This window comes from Myotis myotis, unplaced genomic scaffold, assembly GCF_014108235.1.
Source record: "Myotis myotis isolate mMyoMyo1 unplaced genomic scaffold, mMyoMyo1.p scaffold_m19_p_6, whole genome shotgun sequence".
Taxonomy (NCBI): Eukaryota; Metazoa; Chordata; class Mammalia; order Chiroptera; family Vespertilionidae; genus Myotis; species Myotis myotis.
Window position 1 is genome coordinate 96,911,678 of NW_023416368.1, and position 13,394 is coordinate 96,925,071.

The 13,394-nt window shown below is 50.2% G+C and overlaps 2 long non-coding RNA genes across 3 annotated transcripts; one reads left to right on the forward strand and one right to left on the reverse strand.

Moving 5' to 3' along the window:
• Nucleotides 1-454: 454 nt before the first annotated feature.
• On the reverse strand, nucleotides 455-10,578 carry LOC118658991. Its single transcript, XR_004968419.1, has 3 exons — nucleotides 10,341-10,578; nucleotides 1,427-1,602; nucleotides 455-986 (listed from the first exon to the last, which is right to left on the reverse strand). It is a non-coding gene; the product is annotated as an uncharacterized LOC118658991 (long non-coding RNA).
• On the forward strand, nucleotides 8,953-12,795 carry LOC118658990. 2 transcript variants are annotated; one of them, XR_004968418.1, is made up of 3 exons: nucleotides 8,953-9,110; nucleotides 9,603-9,955; nucleotides 11,030-12,795. It is a non-coding gene; the product is annotated as an uncharacterized LOC118658990 (long non-coding RNA). The 2 variants fall into 2 exon arrangements; XR_004968417.1 differs by having other exon boundaries at nucleotides 8,953-9,955.
• Nucleotides 12,796-13,394: the final 599 nt, after the last annotated feature.

Consider the following 13,394-nt stretch of genomic DNA (forward strand, 5'->3'; position numbering starts at 1 on the left):
AATAAAAGCATAATATGCTAATTAGACCAGATGTCCTTCCGGACGAAGCTGGGCTACGAGGGAAGCCCAGGTCCCTGGTGCCAGAGGGAAGCCAGTGTCGGCAGCTGGGGAAGGAAGGCCTACTCTTGCACAAATTTAGTGCATCGGGCCTCTAGTTACTAGCATATAAAAATGGTTAAAGCAACATGTTCATCAGGGCTCCACAGGTGATCATTGTTGCAGTCGGCCTGAGAAGATCTCCTTTGGTTTGGACCCTGTGTTTCTGAGACATAACGACAGTCATTCGTCCTAAGGAACAGGGCTGTTAGCAGGGATATATGAATAATTAGTTGCCCCACATATCTTAGAAACCAGCCAGCCAGGAGCTTAGTATGTCCGTTACTATAAGGTAGGGTGAATTTATCAGAACAATTCATATTGTAGTTATTACTAAAGACAATATCTAGAACACCCGGTACAAGTCAGACATTCACCACAGGTAGCTACTGCAGTAACCTTTAGAGAAAGCATCCCTGCATCCTTTTCCCAAACAGTGGGTCCCATGTATAAAGGTCCCAGTATGTGACTTCCCCAAATGAATGGAATAATTCTATGTATTAGCAATAGGTGTCCCAACTCCTACTCAGCAAAATGTAAAGGTCCATTCTGCACAGGTTCCTCTGTGGCCAGCTTCAGAGCAGTTGGCGTGGTGAGAAGCATGTTTCAGGGTCCAGTCCACTTCTCCTCCAGTTGGCCCATCGTCCTCGCTCTGCTCGTGTCTGTCTAACTGCCCACCACACCCCTCAAGGACCTTGGCTCTGAATTCTTTCAGGGAAAGAGACACAGAGTCACTTCTTTAGCTGCTTCAAGCTGAGGAGGGTTGAAGATTTCTTTTAGACCCAAGAGATCCTTGCTCTCTGTCAGAGGGATGATGAGACCTGGGCACGGAAGGAGGTGGCAATGGTGTCTAGAGGTGATATTCCCTGAGTACGAGTAGGGCTTGTAACCTGGTGGAGACAAACTGTATTATAAATTTTAGTATTATTGGGGTAAAAGCACCAATTCATAGGTGCTAATATTCATATCTGTGTGTTATAGAGTCTACTGAAACACAAAATTTCCCCCTAAAATCACCCTCATTTTTTTTAAGGAGCTAAATTAAGACCGATTCACTTACTGTATTAAACCTAGTTTTAATTTGGCCTGATTGTTTGCATGAACACAACAGGAATAACAGTTGATCACATAGGCTATTTTTAAAAAATATGCTTTGCTGGAATCTCATGATCAAGTTTTAACTAGCCCCTCAGGGCAAAGAAGCTGAGCCACCTAGCTGCTAGCAGGTTTGCCTGCAGTATCTGTGAGTGAATTCCTCAAATTGAGGTCCCCAGTGATGTCTTGAGGTTCCTCTTTGCCATCTCTCAGGAAAGCAACATTCATTCCTTACCTGGAAAGACTGTCATAAACCACTGACCAAGCAAGGTACCAGGCTCTTTCTCCAAGGTGCTCACATTGGCTTCAAGTCTTCCGGTGACATCCAGAACCCTGGCATATCTCTCTTAGACATGACACTCCAGCATACGTCTTGGTTAATAAAACCACAATTGGAAACTGCCCTATGTCCTATTATGAAAAAATCAGATTCTTATTGGATGCAAACAAATTACAAATACAAACAAATACATTTGTTGATTATGCAAACAAATACATTGCTATGAGAACAATATTACTCACTCATTAAGAGTTTCTGAATTCTGGAGGGATCAGATAGGAAGAAAAATATAAATGCCTCAACATTGCTTATGAAAGTATAAAAACTATAATTATTTTTTAGTTTATTCAATTCTGCAATCAAATTCCATTTCTCCTGATTTTTCTTGCAAGTATTTATATAAAACCAGATACACTATAGAGTTCTAATAATTTTAATCCAGTTTGAAGGGGATGATCTGAAAATGTCAGAGTCCTTTCCATGGGTCCCTTGGAGGATGTACATTTTTCCAGATGCATTATGACAAAACAGCGACTGTCTCCAAATGACAAGAAGAGATTTAAAATGACACAGTTATGGATTTGATTATAATGCAAATGGCATGGAATCTTGTCCTTTCTGCAAAACACAATATTCCACAATATTATAACCAATAACAATTAGTGATAAATAAAAGCATATCAAAATCTATTCAATATGCATACATAAATAGAATATAGTTATTATTTCTTTATTTGACAAGGCTTCCCATCTACCTTAAATATAAAATTTTCCTTCATGAGAGAAAATAAATCCTTGGGGCATTCTACGGCCTATTGGGGTGACTCAAAGCCATTTTCTAGGTCAAGAAAAAGTTTCTTAAAATTCAAACCCTGGGAAGGTTGTCAAAGTTATTTTACCAAAAGATTATATATCATTCTTATTACTATGAAACACTATTAGATTATTCATTCAAAGTGACAAAAGGGTATTAAACAGAAACATAAGCTAGCAAAACTTTAGTTCCTACAATTAAGAAGATTGTTTTTTAAGTAATTAAGTACCTGATTGATATAACATAATATATAACCATTTCAATAATTTATAGAACTTTTGCTTCCTGGGCAAAAACACGAAAGACTTTTTCTCTTTTAACAGACTAGAAAAGGCTAAACAAAGTCTGTATTAGCTTACTTTAGATTCATTTATCTAATTAAATTTATTACCTAAAGCCTTTTCTTAGCAAATTTTGTAACAGTGATAACTCACCAGCCTCTTGTGACTTTAATGTCAAAGTACTATTTTATTTTATTTTTTTTATGAAATGGGAGTGGCCCCCACTGCTATTTCTGCAGCCTGTTGGAGGGCACTTCTGCAGATCTGGCCTCCTAGGAAAAAGACTTGGGGGTTTTAAGAGATTTTATTTCCCACATTTTTCTTTCTGAGTAGACTGTAACAACATGAAATCCTATATAATAAAAGAGAAACATGCAAATTAACCATCCCTCCGCTATGCTCAAGCCACGCCCACAAGCCAATCAGAAGCGAGTATGCAAATTAACCCAACTAAGATGGTGGCAGCCACTGAGCTGGAGTGAGCAGGAGGCTTGGGTTGCCCCCGGCAATAGAGGAAGTCAAGCTTCCTGCCTGCCCTGGCTGGCCTGGGCTCCACTCAAGACTACAAAGTTTCAATTATAGAAGATAAATAAATCCCAGAAAAAAAAAAAAGAAAAAAAGGAGAGGCTGGGAGGTTGGGTCACTGAGGGGTGTGGCTAGCCTGAAAATGGCCCTCAGCCCCTCACCCAGGCTGGCCAGGCACCCCAGTGGGACTCCCCCACCCTGAAGGGGCTGTGGGCAGCCAGAAAACAGCCCTCAGCACCTCACCCAGGCTGGCCACACCCTCACGGGGTAAGGGTCCCCGCTGGGGGCTTGGCCAGCCTGGGTGAGGGGATGAGGACCGTTTTCAGACTGGCCACACCCCCTTCAGGGTGGGGGTCCCTGCTGGGGTGCCTGGCCAGCCTGGGTGAAGGGTTGATGGCTGTGTGCAGGCTGGCCAAGCCCCCAGCAGGGACCCTTACCCCATGAGGGTGTGGCCAGCCTGGGTGAGGGGCTGAGGGCTGTTTGCAGGCTGGCTACAGCCCCTTCAGGGTGGGGACCCCGGCCCTGAAGGGGCTGTAGCCAGCCTGAAAACGGCCCTCAGCCCCTCACCCAGGCTGGCCAGGCACCCCAGTGGGCACCCCCACCCTGATCCAGGACACCCTTCATGGCAAACCAGCCTGCCCCCACCCATGCACCAGGCCTCTATCCTATATAATAAAAGGGTAATATGCAAATTGACCCCAACGGCAGAGGGACTGGGAATCACTGGTCACTATGACACACACTGACCACCCAGGGGGCAGATGCTCAATGCAGGAGCTGCCCCCTGGTGGTCAGTACGCTCCCACAGGGGGAGCTCTGCTCAGCCACAAGCCAGGCTGACGTCTGCCAGCACAGCGGTGGTGGTGGGAGCCTCTCCTGCCTCCTCAGCAGTGCTAAGGATGTCCAACTGCAGCTTAGGCCTGCTTCCCGCTGGCAAGTGGACATCCCCCGAGGGCTGCCGGGCTGCCAGAGGGATGTCTGACTGCCAGTTTAGGCCCAATCCCCTGGGGAGCAGACCTAAGCCAGCAGGTGGACATCCCCTGAGGGGTCCCAGACTGCGAGAGGGCACAGGCCAAGCTGAGGGATCCCCCCGAGAGCACAAATTTTTGAGCACTGGGCCTCTAGTCTTGTATATAAGAAGAGATCTTAAAAACAAACAAACAAAGAAACAAACACCCCTATCTATACTAATAAAAGACTAGGTGGTCCTCATGCCCTCATGCCATGCCCTCATGTCATCACAAGATGGGTGCCACAAGATGGCCATCAAAACATGGCTGCCACAAGATGGCCAGCAGGGGACGTCAGTTGGGGGCAAACAGGCTGGCAAGGGAGGGCAGTTGGGGGTGACCAGGCCTTCAGGGGAGGGCAGTTGGGAGCGACCAGGCCTGCAGGGGAGGGCAGTTGGGGGCGACCAGGCCAGCAGGGGAGGGCAGTTGGGGGCCATCAGGCTGGCAGGGGAGGGCTGTTGGGGGCAATCAAGCCGGCAGGGGAGCAGTTAGGGGGCGGTCAGGCTGGCAGGCAGAAGTGGTTAGGGGCAATCAAGCAGGTAGGCAGGTGAATGGTTAGGAGCCAACAATCCCAGATTGTGAGAGGGATGTCTGACTGTCGGTTTAGGTCCGACCCCTGTGGCAGTCAGACATCCCCCAAGGGGTCCCAGATTAGAGAGGGTGCAGGCCGGGCTGAGGGACAACCCCCACCCCCATGCTCGAATTTCATGCACCAGGCCTCTAGTAGTAAATAAATGAATACTCTCAAAAGGACAGACATGGGACATTAGCCTTAGAATCTTTTATACCATCCCAGTACAGCAAATGACCTTTGGTTCCGAGTGGCACAAAGCCTACACACAGCAGAGATAGGATACCCTATGTACATAAAAAGGCAAAGAGAAAACTAAGTCCCCAAAAGATAGAAAGCAAGTAAAGTACATCAGTAACCAAAATTACATTACAGACAGACAAGAAATCTCACTAGCTAAGAGTTTCCGGTGGCTGATGACTTGAAATTCCTGCAAGCAGCTGTATCCCCCAAAGTAGGATGTGCCCCATCTTTAAACAATTAAACCAAACAACAAAGAGACAGAAAACAACAATCAACAGAGACACTCTTATATACAATATTTACAGGTGCGCACAACCTACAGACAGGATCCTCAAAATGTGCGTTCCCAAACACTAATCATCTCTTGTTCCCAGCTGAGAGGATATTTAAGAGTGAGGCCAAGCAGAAAACCATTTTCCTTTTAGCATAGAATCATAGGCATAGGTCGACCAATCAGCCAGAATGTGAAACAGAGGGCTGTCAGATGGGGTTGCTAGTGCATTTCCCATGCTTTTTGAGTTATTCAGCACCCACAAAGAGAAACAGACCAGAACAGAAACAGAAGGCACCTTAAATATGCCACTCCTGGCTTACAATGCTCAGGATTTACAGACCAGACCAGAACAGGTGGGCAAACAGAATGGAATGCCAATTCAACCAACAGTGAAGGAGACTGGGAAAGTTCACAAGCACTTAAGGAAAGTCCCCATCTATATATATAAAAGGCTAATATGCAAAGTGTCCCCTTGGGAGTGCGATTGCTTGCTATGATGTGTGTTGACCACCAGGGGGCAGTGCAGAACATAGCGGGTGACCAGTGGCAGTGGTGGGGCACTGAGGGAGCGAGGAAAGGAGGAGGCAGGGAGGCGGGGAGGCGGGGAACCTGATCGGCCCTGATCACTGGCCAGGCCTAGGGACCCTACCCAGGCACGAATTTTGTGCACTGGTCCTCTAGTGTTAAATAACTTGGCAGCTGCTAGGGAGTTTCCACAGGTGCCTGAAGAGGAGACCCCATACTCATTACAAAGTCCAGGCAACCTCCCTGAGTCCTTTGGTACAAAGTCACTCCCATTTTACCTCCCCCAGGCCCTGATAATGTACTTTCTGTCTCTATGGACTACCTGTCCTGGATGTTTCATATAAATGGAATCACACACCATGAGTCTGGTGGCTTTTGCTGAGCACTGTAGCATGTGACAGTATTCCTTTTTATGGCTAAATAGTATTCTGTTAGTGGCGGGATGACGAGACCTCTGTTCTTATCTTCTTGAAAGAAAGATTTCAGTAAAGAGGCAAAGTGCAGCAAAGCAAACAAGAATTTATTGGCTGCAGCAAAAACACACTTAGGGCAGTGAAACAAGGAAGCGCATGGAAGAAGCAACAAGAGAGCTTAAACTGGGATGCTTTGGTTCACTGGGAAGTCAAAGAAAAGGAGGAGTTGGAGACAGGTTCAGGGGGTTAGCCCAGGATGTGCCGTGCTGCAGCTGTCCATTGCTCCCTTGTTTGCAAGTCTCCTGGGGTCCCTTAGAGTTTAGGAGATGCACGCCTGTGGGGGAAGGGAATGGCATGGGCATGATCCCCTGGGGCAGAGCGAGAGCACTGGGTTCTTTGCATTGAGGGTATTTATCTCTCTCTTGTGATGGAAATTTTAGGGGAGATCTCAGAGGAGGGTCTCAATAGACTATTCATCAGCTTCCATGTGTTTTTTGAGGGTCGTGGTCTCCACTGATTGGTTGGCACCGGGGTCATTAGTCAATGTACCTGGTCCTGAGGCAGTTACATGCCACTTGTCTAGTTTTGCAGCTTTTCTGGGCCTGGAACTGAACTACAACTGAGGCCCAGATGTTATGACCTGTGATATGCTAGGACAGGAAAGGTTACCCTGGGGGTGAGGTCCTTGTTTTCCCAGTTTTGCCCCCTTGCTAGGCACCCGGGGCTTTCTGTACCTGGCCCAAGTCCTTGCTCTGCTCATGTCTGTCTAACTGCCTGTAACAAATCCATTGTATGGATATTTACTTTTCCATTCATCTGTTGGTGAATATTTGGGTTGTTTCCACTTTTTGGCTATTGTGAATAATGCTGCTGTGAACATTTGTGTACAAGATTTTTGTTGTTGTAATATGTTTGACATACAACATGTAAATTTAAGGTGTACAACATGTTAACTTGATACATACATATACATTGTAATATGTTTGCCATTGTAGTGACAATTAACACCTCCGTCATTTCACATAATTACCTTTTATTTTTAGGGGTGCATAAACCCTGGGTGGACATGTTTCAATTATCTTGAGTATACACCCAGGAGTGAAACTGATGGGTCATATGATAATTCTGTTTAATAAGCTTGAGTTTTGTAAGTAGCATTGTATTCGTTTCCTAGTGCTGTTGTAATAAATTATCATAAATTGGGTGAATTAAAACAGCAGACATTTATTCTCCTCCATAAGTCTAAAGTGAGGGTGTCACAGGGCTGAGCTCCCTCAGGGGGCTCCAGGGGAGGGTCCTTCCTGCCTCTTGCAGGTCCTGGTGCCCCAGGTGTCCCTGGGCTTGTGGCTACATGACCCTGATCTCTGCCTCTGTTGTCTTGTGGGTTCTCTTCTTGTGTGTCTCTGCAGCTTTTTTTTCTCGTGTGTGTCTTCTCTCTCTAAATTTCCCCTTATAAGGATGCTAGTTATTGGATTGGAACCCATCCTAATGACCTCATTGTTAAGTCAACATGCCGACCCCCACGGCAGGAACTTCCTCAGCTGAATACCGTGATGACCCCCCGCAGTGGGAACTTCCTCAGCTCATGCCCCCCCCCCCCCCCCCGCCTCTCATTAAACACCTGTATAAAAAGGAGCCCCCCTTCCCTGTTAGCGCAAATTCACTGGCCCTGCCTTTGGGGCTCGTGGATTTCGCCCGTGGACGCAGACTAAACCTTTCCTTTTCTTCTCTGGCTGACTTGACTCTGTTTTCCTGCACCATAACTTTACATTTGGTGCCTTGAGACCCAGGTGGCGCGAGCACCCCATTCAGCCGTCCCTCCACGGCTCGGGGTGCCCTCCTCTCCCTCCTCGTGGCTCAGGACCCCTCAGGACCGCATTTCCTCAGCTTAGCAGCTCTTTTCTCGGCTTGGCAGCTTTCCCGGTTTGGCAACATTAGCGGTAAGTCCCGCCCCATGTCAATCCCTCAGGTCGCCCTCTGGCATCTCTGTCCGTAAAACTCAGCCGAGACAGACATTGCCCTGTTCTCCAGATCCTTCCAGAAAGGGCTCCTCCGGACCCCGGAAGATAGCGGAGATGTCCCTATCCTCCCCCGTTCCTCCGTCCGTCCGTAGCCCTGGCCAAACCACTGGGACACGGGCCCTTTGGCCCCCGCTACTGGCCTCAGGTATCTAGCATGGGGAATCGAAATTCCAAACCTGCTGCGAGCACACCTCTAGGGTGCCTACCTGCTTACCTGGCTAAACACTAGGCCTGCCCCAGACCTGGGTCCTAAATGCCTCATTTATTTCTGTAACGTAGCATGGCCTCAGTATGAAAACGGGACCTTTGACTTTACCATCCATACTGATCTCAGTAATTTCTGCCAACAAACTGGGAAATATGCCCAAGTCTCTCTCTCTCTCTGTCTGCGTCCTCGTCCCTTTCCCCAAAGTCCCTTCTGCCTTGCCGTCCCCACCCTCTCCTCCTCCTTCCGCTACCCCCCTCCGGCAATGCCTTCTCCTCTACCTGCTGACCTCCCCCCTCTTCTGCCCACTGCCTTGGCCACTGCAAGCTCAACTCGCCAGGCAATCCCACCCTCCCCCACCCCCGCCTGCTTCCCCAGTCAGTAAACACACGCGTTTGCAGCACCCCGTCCCCCCCGGAGGTTGCAGCAGCGTCTGAGGGCAATTGAAAAGCGGCTGGGGTCCTTCTCCGCCAACCCCACCACGTTCATCAAGAAATTCCGATACCTCTCCCGGGCCTGCCCAGGATCATTCATCTCCACCTCTCCCGCTCCCGCCCCTCCCCCCCCCCCCCCCCCGCCCTTACAACCCTGCCGTAGAAACCTGTGCCCCACGCTGTACCCTCTAAGAATTCTAACCACTCGCCTTCCCCTGTGCGCTCCACTGAATCTCTGCCCCGACGACTGCCAGCTATTGAATTCACAGGTGGCCGGCCAGTTCCCTTTGCGAGAGGTTGCAGCTGGGAAGGATATTATCCAGGTAGCCATTCTCTCTCACTTTCTGATCTTCCTCAAATTGAAAAATGCCTTGGCTCTTTCTCTTCAGACCCTCTTAACCAGCAGCCACTTTCTCTCCTATCCCTGAGAGCCCAAATCTTGAGAATGTGAGCTCCAAAACAGCCTTTCCCCTCTAACAGTCATTCTCAGGCCACCCACAGACTGCCTTCCTCAACAGCCTCTTCCCTTTCTGTATCCATTCTACCCCTGAGGGAGGCAGCAGGAACTGAGGGCATAGTCCAAGTCCATGTCCCATTCTCTCCTTCCAGCTCCTAGCCACCCACTTCATTTCTCAGTCATCCCAAGATATTTGAAAAAAAGTTAAAAAAGGCTGAGAATGGCCTTCAGACCCTGGGCTGAGATCTAGTGAACATGGCCTTTAAGGTTTTTAATGCCCGTGAGGAGCAGGCAGAGTCAGATCGGGAGGCCTGCCTTCGACAGAAGGTAGACCTGCAAACACAAGTCCTGGTTGCAGCCCTGCGGCCAACGGCAGCCACCCATGGTTCCAAGGGGGCTGTGCGCAGTGGGGGTGCAACGAGAGGATGAACGCCACCTGGAGAATGCTTCAAATGCGGAAATGAAGGCCACTGGGCAAAGCAGTGCCCCTGGCCCCGGGTTCCAACCAAGCCCTGCCCGGCGTGCGGTCAAAGTGGTCACTGGAAAAGTGACTGCCCCTGGAAAGGTGGCGGGCCCTCTGCACCCTAGCGTGGAGGGGCCGCCCTTCCAGGTCATGTCCCACCGCTGGCCATGCTGGGACTGGCGGAAGACTGAAGGAGCCGGGACTCGACGACCCCCATCACCCTTGCCGAGCCCAGGGTCACGCTGAAGGTAGTGGGTATGTGGGTCTCCTTCCTGGTCTACACAGGGGCTACCTTCTCTGTGCTGCCCTCCTTTTCAGGGCCCCTTTTTTCTTCCACGATCTCGGTCATGGGTATTGATGGCAAATTCACCTGCCTGCTGACCATCAGACCCCTTCCCTGTCTCCTTGATGATAGCCCTATAACCCACTTGTTCTTAGTCATGCCTTCATGCCCTGTGCCCCTTTTAGGATGAGATATTCTCACCAAACTAGAGGCCACTCTGCAGCTCACTCGGAGCCCTTCAGCCTCCTTGCTCCTTCCGCTCCTGGTCCCCTCCCTTCACGGGGATGCTGATCCCCCACTGCCATGAGTCCCCTTATGGGGCCCAGTTGTCCCAGACCACAGTCACCTACCTCAGTTTCGCTTTCTCACCTCACAGGGCCACACCATTCCTTGGACTGTGGATGCCTTATCTCTTATCTCCTCTGTGACTGTTCCCTCCTCTGAACAAGAAATGTTCTCCTTCCTCAGGCTCACTAGGTACTCTTGACTCCGGGTTCACAACTGTAGTCTTCTTGCAAAGCTCCTCTATGATGTGACATGGCGAAGGGACCCCCTCACTGAGCCCAGTAGATCCCAAGGCCAACATCCTCACCCCTTTAATGCTCTGAAAACTGCTCTGACCTCAGCGCCTTCTCGCCCTCTCCTCCTCCCCCACTCCACTCTTCCCAAAAGAAACTTCCTTGACTGCACAGGTTTACTCAACAGTCCGGCTATTATCGAAACTGAGATCATTATCTCTAGGAAAAAATGCGGCAGCTTTAAAATCCAAGTTGCTAGAGGCCTGGGAGCAGGGGAGCCTGCTCTCCCCCCCCCCCCCCCCCCCCCCGCCACTTTTCCTCCAGCCTCATATCCAGGTCCCCGGCTTCCACTGCACCTTTCCTACCCTTTCTCTTTTCCCTTGGATAACAGCGCATTCTAACATTCCCTCCCATTTTCACTGCAATACCCACCTCTCTCAGGCTCACCAAATGCCTCCCACCATCCCCGAAGAGGACTCAGCAACACCATCTAGGACCTGATGACCCATCATTCCTCACAGGCTCTTACCTGGCAAGGGACCCTCCGATTTTTACTCTGGAAGAAGCTCAGAAATTCGCAGCTCCTGGCTGAACCTCCTGCCCATGGCCCTGACCAGAATCTGGGCTACACCAAGGAGCCCCACCTTCTTAAGCCCTTTTGAACTTCTATATGGGAGACCCTTCTTGCTCAACCACTGTCTCCCTACTGATCCTCCTCCCCTGGGTACGTATCTCCCATATCTGTCCTTACTCAGGCAGCTGCTCCAAGAATATGTGGACAGGTTTCTGCCCAAGCCAGAGCTGACCGACCAGGGCTCCAGAGGACCAGCCCTTCACCCTGTTGACTCGGTCCTCCTTATGAATCTACATCCAAAAGCCTTGGTGCATAGGTGGACGGGACCTCACACTGTAATCCTCACAAACCCAACTGCGGCCAAGCTGCTTGGTGACCCATTGTGGCACCACCTCTCCAGACTCGAGGACCCCGGAGCAGCACGACTTCTATAAATGTGAGGTGTTGGGCCCCACTAAGGTCCGCCCTAGTTGCCCTCCCCCTCCTTCTTCTCCTCCCGGCCCTGAGTAACCTACACCCACCCCCACCCACTTATGTGTGGAGGCTCAAGGTCTGTGATGCCTCCCAAAACTCCAGAGTGCACCCTGCCCCCATGGATGTGCTACCAGACCAGTAATCCGATAACTGGGGGACGAGTCACTTGGAACTGTACCCCAACCACACCGCAGCCAGTCTCACCAAGGCCAGCCCGGGTACCTTCTTTTGGTGCAACAGCACCTTAAGCAACTGCATGAACTCCTCTGACCCCGGGCCTTGCTTCATAGACACAGTAGTTCCCCAACTAACCTTGTATGGAGAGTTGGAGCTTGCCTGGCTGCTCCCTTCATCCTGCCCCCAGGCCCGCCATGTTAGGGGTGAGTATCGCTGCCTCAGTAGGCGTTGCCAGGGGGGCCCTCGGGAACAGTCTGGTCTCTGCTCAGGATTTCAATGACAAGCTCCAGTTAGCTCTGGAGTCTAATACTGCCTCTTTAGCCTCCCTGCAGTGGCAGGTAATATCAGCAGCCCAGGTAGCCCTACAGAACCAGCATGCCTCAGACCTTCTGACTGCAGAAAAAGGAGGAACCTGCATATTCCTTCAGGAGGAATGCTGCTACTACATCGATGAGTCCGGAGTAGTGGAGCAAAACGTGCAGAAGAACTACATGCAAGACACTCCTGGGACAACTCTCTTTTCAGCTGGTTCCAAAGCTCCTTAGCTACCTGGGTCCTACCCATGATAGGGCCCCTGATTCTTATCTGTGTCTTTTTTTCTCCTAGCCCCCTGCCTCCTCAAATTCATCTGCTCCTGGATCGTGGAGATGTCACGGGTGACTGTAAATCAGCTCCTGCTTCATCCCTACACTCGACTACTCTCCGACCTGCCTCTGCCTAACCCTGGCCTTTAAACCCCTCCATTCCTTCCCCCCCCCCCCCCCCTCGCCCATCATCCCTGGTCAGCTGGAAGTAGTCAGAACGAACTGGCGCCCCCTATCACCAAAAAGCTGGGATGTTAGGTCAACATGCTGACCCCCACAGCGGGAACTTCCTCAGCTGAATACCGTGACGACCCCCCGCGGCAGGAACTTCCTTAGCTCATGCCCCCTGCCCCTCATTAAACACCTGTATGAATAGGAGCCCCCCCTTCCCTGTTGGCGTGAATTCACTGGCCCTGCCTTTGGGGCTCGTGGATTTCGCCCAAGGACGCGGATTAAACCTTTTCTTTTCTTTCTTCTCTGGCTGACTGGGCTCTCTTTGTTTTCCTGCGCCAGTAACTTTACACTCATCTTAACTTGATTGCATCTGCAAAGACCCTACCCCCACCTGAGGTTCTCTCAGATTCTGGGGTGAGGACTTTGCTGTGTCTTTCTGGGGACACCAGACACCATCTCGTGCCAGGTCTGAAGTAGCCATCTGGTTTTCTTTTTTCGGAGGACAGCTGATCATCCAGAGCACTCTCCTACTTGTGTGTCTGACTGTGTGTGGGTTTCCAGGCTCTCTGTTCTGCCTGGTACCTCCCCACCCCGGGGATTACTTACCATGCTTCCTGGTGGTGAGCTCTTAGTACAGTAAGTATCATTGGTTAGGAAGTCGAGTCTCTTTCTTGCTTCGACTGCTCTCTGTCCTGGTGATCCTCCTGCATGTTCTGGCCCTGGCCTGGCCCTAGAACACCAAGCAGTGTCCACTTGGAGGCTCTGAGCCTTGTGGTGTGCCCTATAAATGCCTGTCCAGACTCCAGAGCATCTCCTAGCACAGTCCTGGGATAAGAAGACAGGGCAGGATGCGGCAGGAGCTGAGGCCTGGAACATGGTGCCCAGGAGGAAGGAGTTGGGCTG